This window comes from Taeniopygia guttata, chromosome 3 (assembly GCF_048771995.1).
Source record: "Taeniopygia guttata chromosome 3, bTaeGut7.mat, whole genome shotgun sequence".
Taxonomy (NCBI): Eukaryota; Metazoa; Chordata; class Aves; order Passeriformes; family Estrildidae; genus Taeniopygia; species Taeniopygia guttata.
The window spans coordinates 24075102-24098064 of record NC_133027.1 but is presented as its reverse complement, the minus strand read 5'-3'; the positions used below and the strand labels follow the sequence as shown (position 1 = coordinate 24098064).

Genomic DNA, 22963 nt, shown 5'->3' with positions numbered 1-22963 from the left:
CAGAAGATGTGGGATGTACTTCTTGATCACTACTGTCGCTGGTGAATACCTAGTGTTTCTCCTAGAATAAATTCCAGTCAAGAGGACTTTCCATATCAAATCATAAAAGCTATAGATTTGTTTTCATCTCTTCATTGAAGCAAAGCCAGCCACAAATTAATTGCCTGTTTTACCAAGGCCATTTATTGTGATGGCTACTGCAGCAGTTGGCATGTGTTTATCACTTGATTCAGAGGAAATACTCCTGAAAAAATATAATTGAGATGTCCACATATGGAAGCCATGTGCCACAGATTTTCCCAAGACATAAACACTGTGTATCTTGTAATTTTCATATACTCATTCAGATATACAAAATATAACAAAAAAACTACTGCATTACTTCTATGTCTGTAAATTATGCTTCATCTCTCCTAAATAAGGGAATAACTAGCCATGGGTTCAAGGATAAAATATCTTTTCTTGCCTCTCCAAGACAAGAAAAGATATTTTATGAGAGGGCAATTTTTGTAATCTTAACTTTCATTAAAAATGTGAGCAAATCAAATGCATATTTTGCAACTTATGACACATTTGAAAACAGGTTGGTACATGATTGTATTGAATATCAGTTCAGTCATTTCTGAACACTGAACATCTGAAGTAATTTAAAAAAGAGGAAAAAATATTGCAAAGGTTCCTTTATTTGCCTCAGAAATATTTCTTATACTAAATTTGTAGATGATAGAATAGGATTTTTGTAAAACACATTTATCTAGAATTTAACTATCATGATTATTCATTTAAGAATACCATCAAATACTCATCTACTTACGAAAATACCTGAATAGTTCAATTTTTATCCATAAATTTATTTCTAAAAAAAGCCCTTCAATTATAAATGTGCCAAGTAAACAATTAAATCAAAATAATAGATGAGTCAAATAATCAATTAATTCCATTAATTCATTTGGTTATGGTATTCTATCTTCAATACAACATTGATTAGGGGGATCTATTTTTTAGAAATTGAATATATGTGAAAATGGAGAAATTTGAGGGTTTTGCTACTCTTATAGATAGGAGGAACATATAAATTCTGAATTTCAAAATTGTATTAGATTTTGTGGCATGGAATATACAGACCAGAGAACACAAACTTCATTCTAAATTCCCTTAAATGGTTCCTGGAATAGTTTAAATATGGTTGTATGGAAGCCCCTCTTATTTTGTTATATGTGCAGACGAGTAATTTCTCCATATATTCAATGCAATAATATTGTGATGTGTTCTTAATAAGATCTTTTTCTAAAATTCAAACAAAGTATTTTAGTTGGTTCTTATGCTCTTGTGCTACATGAAAGTTATTTAAAAGCTAAATGTTTAGAATTGTTGATTAAAGAAGAAATCACAAGATCATAGAGCCACTTAGATTCTCAGAGATCACCAAGTTCAATCATTAACTCAGCCTAGCCAAGTTCACCACTAAACCATGTCCCTCACTGTCACAACTACACATTTTTTTAATACTTCCAGGGGTGGTGACTTTGCCACTTACCTGGGGAGTCTGGTCTGTTCCAGTGCTTAATCTCATTTTCCGTGATGAATTTTTCTCAGATTTTCAATCTAAACATCTCCTGGCACAACTTTAGGCCATTTCCTCTTGACCTGTCACTTGTTATTTGAGATAAGCGACCAGCCCCCTCCTCTAAGGCAGTTGGAGAGAGCAATGAGGTCTCCTCTGAGCTTCCTTGTCTCCAGGCTAACACCCCCAGCTCCCTCAGCTGCTCCTCACAGGACCTGTGCTGCAGACCTTCCCCAGCTCCACTGCCCTTCCCTGGACTCGCTCCAGCCCCTCAGTGTCTTTCTCATTGTGAGGGGCCCAGAACTGGACCCAGCACTGGAGGTGTGGCCTCAGCAGTGCTGAGTACAGGGGGACAATCCCTGCCCTGGTCCTGCTGGTCACACTGTTGCTGACACAGGCCAGGATGCCCCTGGCCTTCCTGGCCACGTGGGCTCACTGCTGGCTCATGCTCAGCTGGATCTCAATCGGCACCCTGTGTCCTTTTCCACTAGGCAAATTTCCAGCCACTCCTCCCCAGGCCTGTAACTCTGCATGGCATTGTTGTGACCTCACACAATTGGCCTCAGCCCATCAGTCCTTAGCCTGCTCATAAGTTGTCCTGCACATGGTGTGTGATGGCACTCCAGATGATCTTCGTGACCTTCCCCAGCCTCAAGGTCAGACTGACAGGTTGTAGCTCCCTGGATATTCTTTCTGGCCTTTCTTGTGGATGGGTGTCTCTTTGCTAACTTCCAGTCATCTGCGACCTCTCCTGTTAGTCAAGACGGATGAATAATGGTGGAAAGAGACTTCCACCACCTTCCTTAGTACCCCTGGATGTATTTGATCCAGACCCATGGACTTTTGTGTGTCTGAGCAGTACAGCAGGTCATTGACCATTCCCTTTGGGTTTTTAGAGCCTATATTCTGCTTCCCGATCACTTTAAGATGCATAAATACCTTAACACTTCATTTTTATAGTTGGAAAAAAATTATCTTAACTTTTTTTATTTGAGAAAAAAACCATACTTCTGTAAATAGGCAAGGATTTAAAAAAACTGACATAAATACATGTGAGAATATGAATACTGCCCTGTAGTTGGGTTTTGATATTTTTGGTTGATGTAAACCACTTAGACATTTACCCTGAAACAGCCACAATTCTCTGCTTGATTTCTGTGGTATGAAATGGGCTCTCCAAGCCAATTTAAATATAAATGAAAATCACATATTAAATATTCAAAATACTGACATCCTTTAAACTGTGATTCATCTTGCCTTTCTCTGGCATCTATTTTAGGGGGGTGGGGGGTAAATGGTTTCAATTTTTTAATGCTGAATATGTATGGATCTCAGACATTCATCTTAAATCAGACACCTGGTTCAGGTGGTGGTATCATATATCATGCTTCTTACTATATAACACCACAGTTTTAATTTTTAGGGTTTTTAATGGAAGTGAATTATTGGTGATTTTTATTAGTTGAAAGCATACATTTTATGAATATGTGCTGTTTTCAGGGGAGTTTCAGAGTTACACCCCATTATATTTTCTAAGGGTTAAGATGTTTAGGTTTCCACTGTAAGAAAACTGCTTCTCTTTCCAGCTTCTAGCATCTTGTCAACCTCATTAATTTATTCCTTATTTTTGAATGACTAAATATTGTAGTGTCATAGGGAAATGTAAATTATTTTGTTTTTGTGAAAAATAATGATGGAGCAGCTAATGAAAAGATCCCCACCATGAAGACGTTACACTTTAAACTCAAATGTGGCACAAAAAGAGGAAAAAAAAAAACAAGAACAAAGAAAAGATAGAAATGTGACTATAACTTTTATAAAGTATTATGCAATTAGCTGTCAGACATGTCTGCTTTTCTGATTGCTGAGTGCATTAGTTCCTTTAATGGAAGATTTTGGGAGAAAGGTTTTAGAAGTAGTTGAAAGAACGAGGTCTGTAAGTGAGAATTCAGAGGCCATTCCATGAATCTAAAACAGCTAGAAAGAGAGCATGAAAATAAAATGGTAGAAGAAAATTAAAGCAGTGTTGAATTCATGTCCTTAGTGCATAGGAGACAAGGCCAAAATTATAGGTTAAGGCTGAGTAATTTGGGTCACTGAGTGTCAAGAACAAGGAATTTGAACTTGTCCTAACAGAAGGATATAGTTATGGATGATGTAATTGTAACATCACACAAACTGTGGAGTTGGCCACATTTTATGCCATAAATTACATTAGTATGTTCTGAATCTGTTGACTGAGGTCGAAGACGAAGTAAAACTATATGGCTTAGATTTAATAAGTGGATTTTCATCTATATAAAAAAATCAATACAAGACAAAGTTGTTGATGTTGATTGACATTTATAATTTTTTTTCATCTTTAGATTCTTTATCGCCTATTTTCTTTTCTTTGTGAGCTCATTATATCAATGGATATGAATCACTATTTCCTGTCCAAAGTATGAACTGATTGGCTAAGATGTAAAACTGAACTAGCTATTTTTCTGTGGTTTTCCCTTTCTGCATTTTTAGTGGGACTCAATATCTCAACATTATTTTTTCTGCTTCAGTTAAAAAATCAGACAGGTTTTGCTAATAAATGAAAAATTATTATGACCTATTGCAACTTCCTAGTTAGGTTTCTCATTTCTGCAGTATAGTGGCTCTTAAAGATCAAGATGTCCACATAATAGTTCAATGTTTGAGAGAATGAGTAGGGAGAACAAGATAAGTGAACTTTTTAATAGCAGCTGCTTAAGGCATATTGGTTTCCTTCATTTGCATCTCAAGTTTAGCCTAGGGAAAGCAAGTGCAAAATCAGATTTCTATCCTACATATTGTTTACCAATATACAATATATCCAGTATGTATTAAGAAGAAAAGAGGGGTAGTTATAGTAGGTGACTCTGTTCTAAGGGGAGTGAAGTGTCCTGTATGTCAATGGACCCATCCCACAGGGAAGTCTGCTGCCTCTCTAGGGCCTGGGTGCAGGACTTCACCAGGACACTTCCTGAGTAATTCAGCCCCCTGATTATTAACCACTGCTGGTTGTCCAGGTTGGCAGTGACAAGGCTGATAAGAAAGGTACCAGGGTAATTAAAAAAGGGTCATGAGGGTCTGGTGGAAGAGCTCACCAAGTTGCTTTCCATCTTTTATCACCAGTCTTGGTTAACCAAGGAAGTTAGCCAAGGAAAGTGGCCAATTTGCTACCCATCCACAAGAAGGGCCAGAAGGAGGATTCAGGAAACTACAGGCCTGTCAGCCTGATCTCAGTGCTCTGAGAGATTATGAAATAGGTCATCCTGAATACAATTACATGGCACCTACAGGATGGATGGGGGGTCAGACCTGGCCAGCATGGATTTAAGAGGAGCAGGTTCTGCCTCACTGACTTGATCTTTTCTGAGCAGGTAACTCGCCTAGTGGATGAGGGGAAGTCTGTGGGTGTTGCCTGCATGGACTTCAGCAAAGCATTTGATACCAGCTGCCATGGGCTTCTCTTGAAAAAGCTGGCAGCCCACAGCTTGGACAGGAGCACCCTTTGCTGGGTTAGGAACTGGATGGATGGCTGGGCCCTGGTGGTGAATGGTGCTGCAGCCAGCTGGCAGCCAGTCACCAGTGGTGCTCCTCAGTGATCAGTGATGGACCCAGTCCTGTTTAGTATCTTTATTGATGGACTGGATGAGGTGATGGAGTTCACCATTAGCAAATTTGCAGATGGCGCCAAACTGTGGGGAATGTCAGTCTGTTGGAGGCTAGGAAGACTCTGGGAAGGACATGGATAGATGGGCCAAGTCCAACAATATGAGGTTTAACAAGGCCAGGTGCCAGGTCCTTCACTTTGGCCTCAACACCCCCCTGCAGTACTACAGGCTGGGGACAGAGTGGCTGAACTGTGGTCAGACTGAAAGGGACCTGGGGATACTGATTGACAGCTGACTGAACATGGGCCAGTGTGTGTCTACTGGCCAAGAAGGCCAGTGGCATCCTGGCCGGTATCAGGAATCGTGTGGCCAGCAGGAGCAGGGAGGTCATTCTTCCCCTGTACTTGGCACTGGTGAGGCCACACCTTGAGTGCTGTGTCCAGTTCTGAGCCCCTCAATTCAGGAAGGATGTTGAGATGCTGGAGGGTGTCCAGAGAAGGGCAAGAGGGCTGGTGAAGGGTCTGGATCACAAGTCCTGTGAGGAGCAGCTGAGGGAGCTGGGGGTGTTTAGCCTGGAGAAAAGGATACTCAGGGGAGACCTTCTCTCTCTCTCCAACTGCCTGAAAGGAGATTGTAGCCAGATGAGGTTTGGTCTCTTTTCCCAGCCAACAAGTGACAGGTCAAGAGGACTTAAGCTGCACCACAGAAGGCTTAGACCAGACATTAGGAAGACTTTCTTCCTAGAAAGGGGGTGATTGGGCATTGGAATGGGCTGCTGAGGGAGTGGAGTCACTGTACCTGAAGGTTTTAAAAAATATTGGATAGTAGTACCTTGGTCTGGTTGACAAGGTGGTATTCATAGGTCAGACTTGATGATCTCAAAGATCTTTTCTAACCTACTAGATTCTGTAATCTGTGTATTTTCTTCAAGCTTATTTTTTCAAATATAGTTTAAATATTTCTGTCTACTTTTTAGACATTCCTAAGACACTCTGAAACCGTCATCTGTTTTACACATCTGAAAGTTTGAATGCATTTTCCCACTGGTATACAGTACCTTGACAGCATATTGGATGCTGCTATTTTATGTCTGTGGGAGTGAGAAATGAAAATGCCAGATTTATGACAACATGATGCATTGATTCTACTCACATGAATATCATTAATGTCATACTCTGCCTTCTTGCCTTGGCCAAATTTTGTTTTCAGCAAAACCAAAATAATGTAATTCAGATTATTTTTATTTCAATGATGCAGTATTTAATTCTTTTTTATTTTCCTGAAATCCTAATGAAATCTGCAATGGGTGCTAAAGAATGAAGAATACTCTTTAAGGGTATGCATACTTGTAATGGAGATTGTCTTCTATGCAGTATTAATGTTGGTTGAGGACATATGCACAAAAAAAAAAAAAAAAAGAAAATCAGAGTTTTCTTGACTCTCTTTATTTTGTAATAATATGTAGATTTGTGAATCCCAAAAATTTGCCCACCGCCATTTTTTAGGAAAATATGCAGATCCATTTTGAACTTTATAGTACAATCAAGTTAGACATATAGAAGTATCCAGACAAGAAGATCTAGTCATTTGGTAACTGCATGACATGGTGGAAATTGCATCTCACTGGCATCCACTGTTCAGCATTAATATCCATGGCAATAGAATAAGATGCAACCCTTCTTGGATCTTACAACTCCATAGGATACAAAGAAAGTAAAGGGATCCAAGAGCTTGCAGCAGGAATTTTTAAATCTCCTTTTTAGTCACCTGAGAATAAACATTATAGTTAAGCCAGTCCTAAATATTCCAACTAGGAATCTTTAATCTTTTTTGCTTATATCAAAAAACATCAAACTGATTTTTTTTTTTTACATTTGTAACTGAGTTTCCACTTTTCAATTAAATGTTTTCTAATTTTGCTTTTTCATCCATTCTCTTCAGAACTGGAAAAATTAATTTAAAAAATCCTATAGGATATGGTTTCTCTTTTCATTGAGCTCTAATTGAATATTTCAAGTAAAATAATAATAATAAAAAAATACAGCTTTTGATTCAGAGTAGATGATATTTGTGATTTCTTTCATTTTTAGTGTGCTGTTACTTAAGAAAAAAAGTTTTACATAAGAAGTTTCAGAATATCTTCATAGAATGTGTTGAGTTCCTAATTTTAGCAGTCTCTTAGCTTCTAGGGCCTCATCAGCATTTTAAAACATCTAATTTTCTTCAAGCACAACAGAAATAACTAAAGCTGTGTCTAGTTGCATTTTGGTCCAGAGCTTTCAATATGCACAAGAGCAATTGACCAAATTTTGCCAGATCATCTGAATAACTTTGGGAAATTGCAGGCTAGTCTACCCTATAGAAATTTTCATTTACTAATTCTCATTAACTCTTAATTGTCACAGTGTTCATCCAATAGTTTGTTGAAGTTCTTCTGGCATTTCCTAGGGTTTTGCTGTGATAAGAGAGAATGAAGAAAAAAGGTAATATTCAACTCACAAGTGGGAAGGTTCTAAGGGATTGCAAGAATCAGGATACATCCATTTTCGAGGATTATTTCTTGGTACAGCCAAGTTTGCTGAAATGAATACCTCTTCTATGCTGTTTTGTGCTTTCACTTGATAATATATCCTTTTATTTTGAAAACTGGTTTTGTAAAGGTAATCCAAGATTCAGAGTATCTCCTTGTGATTTGTGGTTGCTTCATAGCTGCCCACAGTTAAACAACTGGTTTATTCTTCACATCTTCAGTTCATATTTACTTTTGAGTTGTGTATTAATCATATTTATTTCCAAGTTATTTAGCCATGGTATAAAAAATATATATATATTTACGTTACACCTAATGACTTTTCTCTTAGCTGTTTTTCTTCAACACATAATATTTCATCTGATCTTACAAATGGATTAGGAAAACCATGAATAAAAGAAACAGCCATTACTATGCCCAAATGAAATACGAAGACTGGAAATCTTCACTGTACCTGAATGATAATATGAAACTGCATTTTGAGAAAGGGTGTGTTTCTTTTTTTTCAGAAAGCATTTGGAGCCTGTGATGTAGCTGTAAAATCAATTATTTGCTGGAAATTCATCTTCTGCAAAGAATTGATACCTTTGAATAGGCCATTATAAGAAGCGATACGTAAATGTATGAATATTCATATCATTAGGAAAATCGTATTTTAATAACTGTCTATTTGAGACTACCAGTCATTTTATGTGCAATTTTATATTTCTTGGAAATAATGTTTAACTTTCCAAAGTACTCTGTAGCACTTAATTTGAAAGGATAGGTTTTTTGGTTTATCTCTTCACTCTCTTTGCAAAAATGTTCATTCTGAATTTTGCCTTCTAATTAAGGTAAATAAAATAAACAGAAATTATCACAATCTCAAAACAATTTATCATTCATTTATTCTTCTCCTCCTGTGCTTAGTTAGTTTCTGCCCTGTTGTTTGTCAGCATAGCTGCAGATTGCAATTTTTGTTCTTTGTGCCATACCACGGTGGTGAAAGTGAACATACACTTGGGGTTGAAGGCATCTATTGTGGAAACACTGGAATAGGTTATGAAGAGGACATGACTGCTCAGATATATCAAAGAGCAGCACTGCACTGAAGAACATCCCCTGTGCTGAAATTCCCAGCAAGAAATGATGTCATAGTACACAATATTATTTCAGTGCATCTGAGGGTTCAATGCAATTTTGGAAAAAAAAGAGCATGTTTTAAGAGGTAAATCTTTTTAGTTCCTATTTCAGCTTCAAATTTATAAAACCCCTTTCTTATTAGCAGGTCACCAATGAAAAATATGTAGTGTTTTGGAGCTTGTCTAAAACTCAGACCTTCACTTTCCTATTTGCTGTGAGTATGCTTATGATCTAAGAACATTCCCTTGAAGCTAGATCCATACAAACATCTAGGAACCCGCACTTAGGCAATGCAGTACCTAATTTTTCCAGCACACACTGAGACAGGAACTTGAAAAAGATACAAGGCCATCATGTGTGGTGGATGGGAAGACCTAGGCAAAAAATACTGTTGAACCCTCGTCAATAGAAAAAAAAAATGTAAGGTTCATAAAGCAGAGAAGGAAGTATAACAATGTAACCTGGAGTTTGAGTAGTTCAGATTTGGTTCAGGAGAAACCCAAATACCAGTTCCCCTCCTGAAAATGGTTTCTTCATTTAATGTGATATAGTCTTCACAAAATGGCATCACAATCCTCAGAACAGGAATAGAGCTGTGCCTTCCATCTGAGCTTCTGCTAAACTAAAAAATCTACTTATTTTTGTCCATGTACATATTCTGTCTAATCTTATAAATTTTCACATTTTGCACAAAAATCATACCTAGCAAAAAAATATTAATAATTTATTTTGAACACTTTTCTGATCGTAGAGCTTGAGGTATCGTGTTCCTCTAGAAGGTGGGAGAGATTGGTTTCAATATTGGTTGATACAATAGGTTATTATAATAAAGTGAGTGCACTATATTCCAGCTTCTTGAAAGCAAAGGGTACCTCTTACAGCTTGATTTTTGAGAAAGCAGTTGCTACTCCATATCAGCAGGAGCCCCATCCATTCTTATATACTCTGATTACTCTGATTGTGAAATATAAAGCAATGCTATAATGTAGATACTTCTTGCTTTAGCAAGTAGTTGCTGCAAATGTAAGTTTTCAATTTTTTGCACTTCCACTTGAACATGGATAGAACAAGAATGCCCAGCAGCAGACACAGTAAGTGGAGTCTTGTGAAGGGATGCTGGAAGAGCTGGGGGTCTAGAAAGAGAAATGGGTTTTCTAAGGGCTTTTGAAGAAAAGCCTGTGGGAACAATCAGTGAATTTGGGTAGATGTAGGAAATGCCATTTAATTTTGAGTGCCAGGAGAAGGTGAAAGCTGGAGGAAAAAGAGAGAGCAGCCTTGCTCTGCCTACAATACTGACCAATTTCCAAAACTTTTTTCGGCTGCTGTTAGGAAGAATGGGATCAGGAAAGCACGATTTGTGATGTGATGATCCTCCTTGTAGGATCCAAAAGCTGTATACTGTCCGAAGTTAAGACACAGATGGACTTTTTCAACCTGGAATAATTTATGTTAATAAGGAATATAAGTTATGATGTTGGCTAAGGAGGAAGTTGGTAAACAGCTCTGAGATGCTGTTTATTTTGTCAACCGCTTTCCTCCAGCTTTTTTGATAGATCCCACTGTGGATGACCTTACTAAAAAGTGCTCCTTAGTGATCTCATCTGCCTTCTGTAATAAAGATCTTGGAACCTCCAAAATGAATATTCCTATGAGGACTGCAAATATAATAATGTTTTGAAGGGATGAGAAGTACTTCTGAATAATAATACATATTAATATTTGAGATGAAGACAAAGAAGAGAAAGACCTTGCTTCTTTTTTTTCTTTTTGAGGGAGAGCTTGTTTTGTTGCACATCTGATAGAACTCAGTTTAAAATTCAAACTTTTTTGTTTGGAAAATATAAAAATATACATTTAAACTTCCTGTCGTTTCTCGCCTTCTTTTTTTCCATTCACAGATCAGAAAATTGTCAAGATATTCCCAAAGTGGGTTAAATCTTTATCATTCCTGAGAGTGTTATGCTGAAAACTGTTGCCTAGTCCTAATAGGCCCCTGTCTGAGGCTCACCCAGTTAGCCTACACTGATAGTTGCTGACAGGAACATGGGTATTTTAGACATTGACAGTGGAGTGCTGAATCTGGTCTGGAAGTCTGTGCCCTCTGCTCAGGGTGATAATGTGCTTTCAACAGTGGCTCTATCTGCTAGCGGCCTCACAGGACACATGCTATGGTTTTTTTCTACAATATGTGATTCCTTTCTCTATGGGATTCCTATAGACAGAAAGTTGGATCAATTAAGAAATCAGTCTGTATCATATGCTGAAGTGGCACTAAGAAGGTATGACAGTCTTGGGCAAACATGTGCAAAGCTATCAATCCACAAAATGCCAGGCTAATTATTCTGCCTAGTGTAATTGCTCTGAAATAGGCTTTCATAATGAAAATGCTTTAAAAAGCATTCCTACTTTTTTTACTTTTTTTTTTTTTTTACTAACAGCGGTATTCCTCTCCCTGTAAGACAGTTGTAAATTGGTGGGTTTTTTTTTTTTTCCTCCTGTCTCTTTTTGTGTCAAAGAAGAATTCATGTCATAGACATAATATGAATTCTATATGCCAAGATCTATGCAGCCAAAATTGAATGCAGAATGTAAAAATTTTGCTTACAATAATCTTGTTAAACTTCTTCCATTCTGCTTTAGAACGCAGTCATTACAATTTTGCACTTTCAAGTTTCACTCTTCAAGGAGCATTAAGAAAGTAGATGGAGTGCTTAATTTGTGTTCTCTACACCAACAGTGTTTCTTTTTTATAGTAAATCCCTTTATATTGTTGGAAGAAAACAAGGCATGCCTTTATTTCTTGAATATCTGTCTTCTTTACCCTCTCTGACCTTTGTCAGACAAAAAGTTCAAGGCTATAACTGTGATGTGAAGCATTTTGCATCATACTTTCTCTTTTACCCTTGTTCTTTAGAGCATTCTGAAGAATAACTTATGCTGTACCCTGTGATCATTATTAGTGTTAGAGGCCAGAAAGAGCATTTTAATGCATCCGCACTGATAGGTCAAGGTCATGTCACTGGAGATGTGATGCCTGACAGGTAAATCACTCTGAAGTTGTAAGTTAAAAGATAATGTTTTACAGCTGTAGCATGTCGCCACCTAGCTTTACTTATTTCATTTTCTCCTTTAAAATGTAGTATTTCAAATGTCTTAAGTAATTCATAGAACATTTTATTCAGAGAAGTGTCTTCCTATCCATCAGCTACCTGCTTTTTTATCCTATGTCACCAGCCACTTTTTAATCTTTTAACTTGTTTGACTCATTTTGTCAATCCTGAGCTCATCTCATTCTCCCTTTTAAGAGTGTGCACCCAGTGCAGTTATTCCCATATGAGGTCCAAATTAATGATAAAACCCAGTAATCTGTTGAGGCTGCTTTTCCCAGTTACCTTTTAGGAAGGGAGGAGAAATGTGTAGTCTACTATGAAAGAAATCACTGTTGTCTTAAACAACTTCCGTGAAAGTTTTGTACTCATATCTGCCTCAGCCTGCTCAGCTTGGATTAGTACAGAGGATTATACATTTTTGAATTCTAAAAAGGCAATTGCATTGGACTTTTTATTTTAATAGTTAATTTTTTTGATAGAGTGTATGGGAGCTCGTTCTGCTGTTTCCTTAATTGCTACAATATAGTGACAGTCTCTTCAGATCACCATTTATATCCTGTGCCAGATCAGCATTTTTATCAAATGATCTCAGTACATTACTCAAATAACTTAAAGTCACGCCAAAATTATGAAGATTGTAATAACCTGCTGTCTATTTTTCATTACTGATTATTTTTATAATAGATTACTATTACACATAAAAAAATAAAATGTGATTTGAAGATGGGATTATTTTCTTACATTGAGTATCAAACTCAGACTTTTACCTAATAGGTGAAAGCTAAAATTTAAGAAATTAATTTTATTGCCATTCAATTTCCAAAAACTCTTTTGTAAAATTGTTTTATATTACATTGTATTTGTATGTTATATTTTTGTATATGTATATTTATTTTATATAGTATTGTATTGTTTTAAGAGCTAATGGCAAAGATTTTTTTTTGCCACAGTAATTAAACCAAAATTGGTGTCACAAGATGCACAAGGCAGATTGAAAACAATGGTGTCTTAATCATGTATAGCATTTCTATATTTGGAGATTCTAGAGGATTTGCCTCCTTTCCTCTTGTCTGTTTTAATTGTTACATAACTTTTGTGGTTTGCCCTACAGACTTCAAGGTCAGCTGGAAAGCAGGCAAATCCTTTCTCTGCTTCTTTGCTTTTCTAAGATTATGTAAAGAGACTTTCAGAAAATATACCCCCTTTCCCTCTTTCTCCCTCCAAGAAGCTAACAGTTCAGCAGGTCAATACTGGGGAGAATATTTCAGGGATGACTAATAATTAGATGCCCTTTAGAAAAATGGGAGACTTATTATAGCAAGAGCTTACACAAACCACCTCAGTGCTGTGCTGTAGGGAATTTCTCAGCCTTTCTCCCCAGTAAGTAAAAAGAAGCAGACTTAATCCTTTACTCTCAAGGTTCCTCAGCTGAAATCTGAGTTTTGGAAAAATTAGTAAAAACATCCAAAAGCTGCAAATTTAGTTTAGGAACTTAGAATTACTTCAGCTCATGTTAGATGTAGAAATATTTTACTTAGTAGGTGGGATTGTCTAGTTTTTGGTTTTGTAGACTTGGTTTAGCACCAAATTAGGAGGGAGTGTTTAGTGGTTTCTGAGAATCTAAACCTTGAATCAAAATCTTGGCCCCAGTTCACCTACTCATGGTCTCAAAAGGTGACAGTTTTCCAGCGCTCAGAAGTTGAAAGTTTATATTTTCAGCCACACAGCACTGAGGTGCTAACATTTAACATAAGATGCAAAAACATATCAGTTTATCAAGTTACACAGCTGCAAATAAAAGACAAAAATATAACTAATAAGATTTCTTCAGGTTAATGTAGTTAGAAATAATCAATGAAAATTATTTTTAACAGCTGATAGCTCAGGTTCTTGAGGTGTGAAGCACAACAAATGGACTAGTCCTACATCTTCATTTTTAGATACAAGATCATTTTAGATACAAGATCACAGTCAAAAACATATAGGTACCTATGTTTACAGCACAAATAGGTTACATGAGTAGATCAAATCCAGCTCATCTCAGGACAATAATAAACCAAGTTATCTAGCTATTATAGTTCACAGATTTTTTTCAATTACTGAAGACTTGGCTAAGACTTACTCTTCAGGAATGATACTTTCAAAGCCTTTCAAATGCCTGCATTTGATTCTACTTCCGGATTTGCTTGAAATCTTGTACAAACCACATCAGTCAAAGATTATCTATGTTTTAGTGAGCATCAGTCGCAAATAAAGACTGAAACAACTCTGTAAATTTAGAATTAATTTAAGAGTTGCATTATAATTTAGGTTTCTTCTTATCAGTAAGATAAAATCAATTTTCTTTTTCTTCATTCCATCAAACCATTGTATTATTGTACTGTCATTATTTGATTATGGAAATCAGAAATATAGATACACATTTTGAAAGACTGTGATTTGTGCCAAAAGGAATTTGTATCCTTTTATGAACAGTCATATTTTTTCCCTCACTTATAATCCTAAGCAAGAACAATTAATTCAGCATGTGGTTGATTTGAAATGATGACTGAAATTCTAAGAACAATAGGAGATAAGAGATATCCACATCCAAACATGGTCATAATTAACGTATGTCTGACAGAGGTCACAGAAAGAAATTAGTAAATGTTAGAAAAAATATTCTCTAATATTTTGGAGAAAAAATTAGAATTTACCCCTCTATGTTGCAGTTTTTGGTAGGGTACTGGAGAGCTAAACTGACATGGAGTACTTGCTGTACCATTGTAGCTCTCTCTTGGATACAAAGTGCTTATAACAATATGTGTGACACTGCACAATTGCACTAAGCTAAAGAAAGGCAAAAGAAACCTTTAGGAAGGCCAAGCCTAATCCACAGAAATCCTGATTCCTGTTATGGGAACATTGGTCTGTAAGGCCCAGTAAAGAAATCTTTGGACATTTTAATCTCTACTCATGCTGAGAAAAATTAGGAGAGTAATTAAGAGTAAGGAGTTACAAACTTCACAGTTCAGAAGCAAAGTTTCCATATTAGAAAATCATGGAGGTAAAGGTTACAAAAGACAATTAACTCAAACCCCAATATTTGATATGAATTTTAGCAACCTGTTACATACAGTGTGTAATTTTTCTTGCCATTTTTTTTTATTTTGTGAATCCAGTTCCTTCAGCATAACATTCTTAACATCTTGACTTCTTGTTATTTTTAGACCAGAGACTTAGCTCTGGTATTTGTTTCCAATGGTTTAGCACAAAATGAGGAGGGAGTGCTTAGTGCTTTCTGAGAGTACCTAAGAAACAAAATTTCAGCCCCAGTCCACATACTAACACTCTCAAAAGGTGACAGTTTTTCAGTGCTCAGAAGTGGAAATGATGATGTTTCTGTTTGCAATCAAGTAGCATTGAGTGCTAACATTTAACATGAGATGTAAAAACATATGAGTTTATCAGGTAACAGGTTATGATTGTTTGGATAAATCATATATCTGGTTCCTTTCTTGAACAAAATTCTGTGCATAAATAGGAAATTCCGTTAACGTAAACAATATCTTGCCAAACAAAATTACTTGCTTTTGTCTCAGAATCTGGTTTTCTTCATTCCTTTTACAGATACAAATATATTTTATTATTTTTTATATGATTTTGTCAAAATGGTCTTCAGGTTGTTTCTATCTGGTTATCTTTAAAAAGTAATTTAAACCTCATTTGCCTGTTCAGACAAGTTTTAGTTAAAGCAAGGTATGCACTTTAGTTGTGTTATTCTTATAAAGATCATAAACCTATTTTCCTTTACTACTATTACTTGCTGGACTGTAAACAAAGAACCATATACTTATTAAATATGCATAATTTAAAAAATACGTATTTTAACCAGTTGCTACAATATTTTTTTATTTTACAGGTGTCCTTATCTGCCCTTAAATTTTAGTCAACCATCTGTAAAAATAATTATTCATAAACTTTTAAATATGTCTAACCCTAATTGAGTGCACTTTTCAGTTCAATATTAAATTATATTGTTTTTAGAGTACTTTCTAAAACCAAATAAGTTTCTTTTGTCATTAACCTGAACTCAGAATATTTACTGTGTATTGTTTTTTAATGTCAGATGATGAGAGAACTCATGTGTCTTTAACAAAAGCAAATTGTTTACTCATTCAAGGATTCTGTTCAGAGCTCTATATCTGAATGAATTCCAAATCAGCAGTTCTATTGAGCTGCATGGCAATCGATTGCCTTTTATATGAGATGAATGGTCGTGTTCAACACATTCCCCCCCTTGTCCCCCATCCTTTTTTTTCCTTTTGGCCCACCGCCTTAGATGCCATCACCCAAAGCTGTTAGTCCCAAATGAGTTTCTGTTTAGTGGCTATCAGCCACTTCCAGATTTTCACTGCATATAAATGACTTTATTAAGAATTGGAGATGTGATGTGGAGTTATAAACATGAGCTGTGAAAAAAAAAAAGTCCAAATGTGTAGAATAATATTTTCCAACGGGGCCCCTGAGAGGATGGTTGGTAGAACATTTTTCTGTTTACCACTATAGGAATGTTATTAATTCTAAAAGCGATTTTTTTTTCATATGACAAGATTAGTATACAGCTTATGAAGATGTCCTTCTTTTAGAAATGCATACCTTTCCTTTTATAAATAATGTGACATTTATGAGCTTGTTTAACTGCATTGGACAAAGCTTGTAACAGTTCCATGCTGCATGTATTGGAGGGCATGGACAGTGATAATGTTTTGATTTATTTAATGGTTGTTTCAGGAGACAGGCTATGTGTCAGTCACTCTTGACTCATTATCAAGAATCTCTATTCTTCAAAGTTTTCCAATTACTATAATCCTTTCAGTTCTCCAAGCAACCCAGCAGGAAAGTGAAATGCACTAAACATACACTTTTCAGCCCAAGAGTGGCATTTTAAAAAGTGGATGCATAAGGCATCCACACTCATGTTATGCTTGCATAACTTCCACTTCAAGACACATTGCGAAGTGTTATATAAATATTGCTTTTGTATTTTCTGACAATAAGGTGACTTGGTATTAACATCACAATTTCTACTGTGATGTTATCCCCATTCTGAACAGAGAATAGTTACATTAATGGTAAAAAATTGTGTTTAGCAATAAACATACCAAGTTCATTGGGAGTGCTTGGGAGCACTCTATATTTTAAACATATGAATCATCAATGCAAGGTCAGTATTACTTCAAATGATAATTGGTTCATGTTGGTGTATAGTGAAAAGTCTTCATTCTTAAGCACATGTATTCAAAGACCTTTTGATGTATTCTGAATGTTTAAATTTTTCTGAGAGGATACTATGATTCTTTGTCTTTTAAAGGATGTTCTGACACGACCACTGATTTGGTTTATGGCACTGTTAAAAACATTTTTATCTGAAAATAAATAAATATCTGTGTTACTGGCACCTTTGTCTTGCACCTCCATGTAACTCACAGTATGTCCTCTGTTTCTTGGAAGTTTACAATTCCTTTTTTCTGTTAGTAGGCCAAGACTTCTTTCCTACACTGCCTGAACATGTGGTTGTTAAATGAGTACATAGCCCTATGTCTAAAATTCAGCACTACATCCTTCTCTTTAAATCCTGAAATTCTCTCCCTTGGATGAACATCTATATATTCAACAAGTATTTGAAAAGACTGCAATGTTGGCCTAGGGTTTCTACAGATTATGTAACTAATCTAGTCACCCTCTATTCTTCCCCTCTTATAAAATCTTCCACTCCTCTTTCTAGTATGCCAATGCCCACCCTGGAAACTCTTCACTTCATCTTTGTTCTTATATGTGAAATGCCAACCTTTGTTCTCCTCTTTAAAGTCAGGTGCTGTTCCTCAGTGCATCTAATTTCTGTTAAAGCACCTTTGCTCTGCCCAGTCTTCTTTCCTCTGTTCCCCTCTTCACCCCCAACCATTTTTCTACTGTACCTTTGATAGTTCCACTCCACAATGTAGCAATGGCAGCGTCCTTCCTATGGGTCAAGCACTCTGTCTTTGAACTCACTTTTTTCACTTCACTTCGTACTTTTTACTGTAATGGATTTACGCTGTCTCTGCTTGACCCAACTCATACCTTATTACCCATAGACAATTGCAGATGCCTCAGTCCAAAGTGTTTTAAAATCATCAATAAGTGCATTATAGATCATTAAAATGTTCAAAATAGTGATTTATAAGCATAGAAAATGGCATAAGTAAGCTAAAATAGCCCTATCTTGGCTTTAAGAATGGAACTAGACACACCAGTGGGATGAGAGCTTATCTGGCTATTAGCCTCTACATCAGCACTTCCTACTTTAGAATGTAGATGGAGCATTACCTGGGATTAACTGTCTGGATTTCTTCTTCCTCCATTATCTCATGCTTGATTTGGCCATGAAGACCAAAATATCACTTTTGGTTGACAGCAAATATGTTTACTTTAGGACAAAACCTGTTGTAGTACATGAGGTCCCATATTACAGGTAGTTCTACAGCTCTGGTATACAAGTCCAATTTTCATTCAAGCTCCTGCTAGACTTGAGGTGCTCACAGAGGCTGTAACTTGACATGCCAGCATAGGCAAACCCAGAACCTACTTTGTTTATGTATGTTTATTTTTTTACTATAATAGGGAAAATAATTGGGAAAAGAAATAATGAATTATAAATACATAATTGTTTTTGTTATGCTCAACTAGTCTGGAGCAGGTAATTTGTTTGTCTTTGCCAAATGCCATGCAATTAGAGTGCTAAGGATTATAAACAAGAAAAAATGCCTGACAGGAACTGAAATTCACTATTTCACATCTATATTAAAACAGCTCTATTTTTGGTTTCATTGACTGTCAGAACTTTTCAGGAAAACTTGAAATTGTCTCTTTTTTGGGTCAGTGGTGTACTGCATTCTCTAAACATCTATAGATCAGAGGTCAGGTATGATGTGATTGATAGAAACCACAAAGATCTGAAATTAAATGCAGCTTTTGCTGATGTTCCTACTTCATAAGAACTTCTGTTAATTTGGCTGCCTCGATGCCAACACAATTTTCAGACAGTTTTTAGAAACTTAACAGGCCAAGACTAGAAATTCTCAGTAAATTAATATATTTAGCATATGAATGAGATGAATACAAAAGGAATAAAGCTTATTATCCAAGATAATTGATGAGCTAGAAAACACTTATTATGGTCTCTTGTGTGTATATCTCTCTCTAAGTCTGTGTATATGTGTGTGTGGCTCTCATTTACCTTGCAGAACAGAGCAGAGCAGAGTAGTACTGAAGGACCATAAACGTCTGTTAAAATGTATATATTTAGATTTTTAAAAAAGAGTAAAATTGCCCATTTACAATTGAATTATTTCTTTCAAGACATTGCACAGTACTTTGACATGAGCAGTTGCAGGTTGCTATATCAGTCTTTGCCATACATAATTATGTGCTTATTCATTTTAAATATTTTAACAAAGCTCCTGTATAGATTTCGAGTTCTAAATGCTACTGCTCTTGATCTTTTCCACATAAATGAGTGAATAATGGAGGGGACTACTTATAAAATTATTAATTGCAAAATATTTCTTCATGTGAGCTGCCAAAGTCTGACATATGACTTGAATTTTTCAAGCTGGAAACAATATTAGATTTTTTAATATTAAATTAAAACCAAATGTAACACTTGTATTTTTTTAATTTACTTTGGACAAACACGCAAGAATTTCAGTTACTTCAGTTGAACCGTGTTGTGATTTTGCCAGAGTGGTGGCTTGCATTTTGGCCTTGAGAAACAAAGAAATGCTTTTGCCTTCTTAAGAGATTTCCCAGAGGCTTTATGACTTTGATAATTCATATTCAGCATTGCAACACTGCTTATTATCGATGCATTTAGAATGGATTATAATCTGCTAGGTCATGTATATGATTGACTTCTGAAAAACCCTTAAAATAGGAGACTCAGGACCTAATTCCTCAAGAGCTGTATTCTGTCAAACACATGAAATACAAAGCAGTGCAAGGGGTTTTATTATATTTTGAATGATTGACATGGAACCCACTGTCAAGTGAACAAGGCACAGTAATTCCATTTATAAGTTTTATACCAAATAATGATGAAAGTGTCAATCTTGCTGTAGTTTTCAATTCAGAAAAGGCCCCCAAAGCCAGTGTATCAGAAGGGTTCTGATACAATTGTTTTATACACACTGGGTTTCTTTCCTGTCTTCTAATAGCCAGTTCCTCTCACTCCCAGAAGACAGTGAATGTGCATGAGCACAGTTAGTGCTCATAAAATCAATATTTTTTATGTGCTGAGGAGTCCACTTTCATATGAAGAAATTTCCATTTTCATGGCAAAGTTTTCTAAAGCTTCCTCAGGAACGTCCTCACTGTATAAAATGCATCTGAAGAAAGCACTGCTTCTGCTTCTTCCAACTGCTGCCACTAGAAGTACAAATACTTGAGTAGAGTTCATTTAAACATCTTGGTTTGTTTTTATTGCTATAGCCTTTTTTTTTTTCCAATGTATCATCAATGTATTTTACTGAATGCCAGACAGAGCTCCTTACTACTCAGCTGTAAAAAAGAAATAAAAAGACCATCTTTAGGCCTCTCTTTTCTATCACTGTTTTAAGAACTACAATTTCAGGTACATTCAGTGCTTGTGAATAAAGTTCGCAGCTCTTTAAGTGATGCTTTTCAGAAATAATCTAACTTAAGGGAATTTAGCTTAGTTCCGCTTTCTTCAGCATCTGTATAAGCCCCATTTTATAGTGTACTAAGTTATGGATTACATTTCTAGGTGAGACATCAAAAATGCTTGCTTAATATTTGCAGAACCATAGAAAGGTTTGTGTTGGAAGGGACATCAAAGATCATCTAGTTCCACACCCCTAACATGGGCAGAAACACCTTTCACTCGACCAAGTTTCTCAGAGCCCCATCCAAGCTGACTTTGAACACTTCCTGGGATGGGACATCCACAACTTCTCTGGGTTACCTGTTCCAATACCTTACCACTCTTGCAGTGAAGAACTTCCTCCTAATACCTAATCTAAAATTACTCTCTTTTAGTCTGAATTCACTTCCCCTTGTCCTATCACTACATGATCTCAGAAAAAATCAATCTGTCTTGAAGGCTCCCATCAGGTACTGGAAGACTCCAATTAGGTCACCCCAAAGCCCTCTCCTTTCCAGGGTGAACAATCCCAACTCTCTCAGCCTTTCCTTACAGAAGAGGTGCTTCATCCCTCTGATCAACTTGATGGTCTCCTCTGGACTCACTCCAACAAGTCCATGACCTTCCTGTGCTGGGGACCACAGAGCTCAGTGCAGCACTGCAGGTGGGCTCTCGCCAGAGTGGAGCGGAGGGGCAGAATCCCCTCCCTTGCCTTGCTGCCCACCCTGCTTTGGGTGCAGTCCAGGATACAGCTGGGATTTTGGGCTAGAAATGCAGATTGCCAGCTCATGTCCATCCTCTCCTCCACCATCATTATAACTGTATTTTGGTTTCAAATTCTGACAATTAAAATGTAATGATAAAACCAGTATGCAAGCACAAGTAATAACAGAGATGGAATCTATCATATATAGACATGAACTTGTGTTTTCTACTCAAAAGTGACAGTTGTATTTTGTTCATATAAATATTTTTAATTTGAGTACATTTTGAAAATAATTTAGGGAAGCCTTTGCTTTTGTGAGGGAAATTAAGCTATTGCTGTGGTAAGAGAAAAGAAATTCTACACAGATGCAAAATATTTTCATTTTAACAATTTAAATCTAATCATACATACCTAAATGCATTCATGGTTAAGTATCACTATGCATCAAATGCAAAATATTGAAATGAGAAGACAAAGTTGGGATGATTATTGAACATGGTGAATTCCAGAGTAGATCCCAATTTTAACTAGTGGTCGATTTCTCTGCTGGATCAGCTTAGCTACTAAAAGAAGGAAAAGGCAATTACAGAGGCATGTGGATAAAGCTTTCTAAGCTCCATGTTTGATACAAGCATCCTAAGCATTAAACATGTCATTCAAAGGACTACAGAGCTGGGTTTTTGTTTATCTCTGCAGTGTTTCAAAGTTACATGGTCTGTGTACATAGGTGGGTGATTGCTTAAAGTTTATCACTATGAGTTAAAGGAATGTTAGTGATTCAAGAAAATATGTGCATTGTAAGACATGTTTCTTATATTACAAAAAATATATTTTAAATGTAGCAATTGCATAGTATTGTCCAGCTGGCCATTTATTTAAAATATAAGATGCATTCCTGGTAATCAATCTGCAAAACTGGAAGAGAATATGTATGCAGTGAATAAAACAAAAGCGAATACATCCATGCATGGGACGTCCAAGGTTTAAGACCTACCTCACATGAAATTCCCCTTTTTTTTCAGTACTACATGTGTATGTCTGGCCTTTACCACTCTAATAATTTTGGGCAAAAGATCTTGCAATGTATTTCTGCTGAATAAGGAAGTTGTTGCGCTAGATGACTGGAGTTTAAAAACAGAGAAGTTTATCTTGCAACTATAATACCTAAAAACATTAAGTTTTCCTGCTTCAGTGTAACAGAAGTATAAATAGAAGCCAATTTGATAGTGTTTGTAGCTCAAAGTAGTTGCATGTCATTCTTGTGAGATTTAAATTGGGTGTTTCTCCTTGTGTGCAGAATTAAAATAGTTACTGTTATCTCATGATTGCTTGTTGATTTTCTCTTATGTAGTAATCAGTCAACATTCAGGTCTCAGTTTCTTGTTATTTATCTAATGTTTTTTAGGTTCTGTTTTTACACTTATTTTAAGACTAAGTCTGTAGCTAAGATGCCAAAATGGATGAAAAAAAAAATATTACCATTACTCAGTTTATTGCTAAGTTGCTTTGATATTAGTTCATTGCAAGAGAAGAAATAGAAATTTTAATCACTAAAAAATGACCAGCTTTGAATACAGAAGCTAGAGTGGGCACTAGAATCGGAGGGTGAGAACTGTACATTCTGT

The 22963-nt window shown here is 36.1% G+C and overlaps 1 protein-coding gene and 2 long non-coding RNA genes across 4 annotated transcripts in view; 2 read left to right on the top strand and 1 right to left on the bottom strand.

Moving 5' to 3' along the window:
* LOC140683509 (uncharacterized) overlaps nucleotides 1-2716 on the bottom strand; it is a 30954-nt gene extending 28238 nt beyond the window's left edge. Inside the window, exon 1 of the long non-coding RNA XR_012054678.1 lies at nucleotides 1538-2716. This is a non-coding gene — a long non-coding RNA (uncharacterized lncRNA). The remainder of the gene's footprint in view (nucleotides 1-1537) is intronic.
* Nucleotides 1-22963, top strand: part of CSMD1 (CUB and Sushi multiple domains 1) — a 1058834-nt gene that overhangs the window by 270118 nt on the left and 765753 nt on the right. The gene's annotated exons all lie outside the window — the stretch shown is intronic.
* LOC140683512 (uncharacterized) lies at nucleotides 1493-12778 on the top strand. The gene is made up of 2 exons (XR_012054681.1): nucleotides 1493-1631; nucleotides 5870-12778. It is a non-coding gene; the product is annotated as an uncharacterized lncRNA (long non-coding RNA).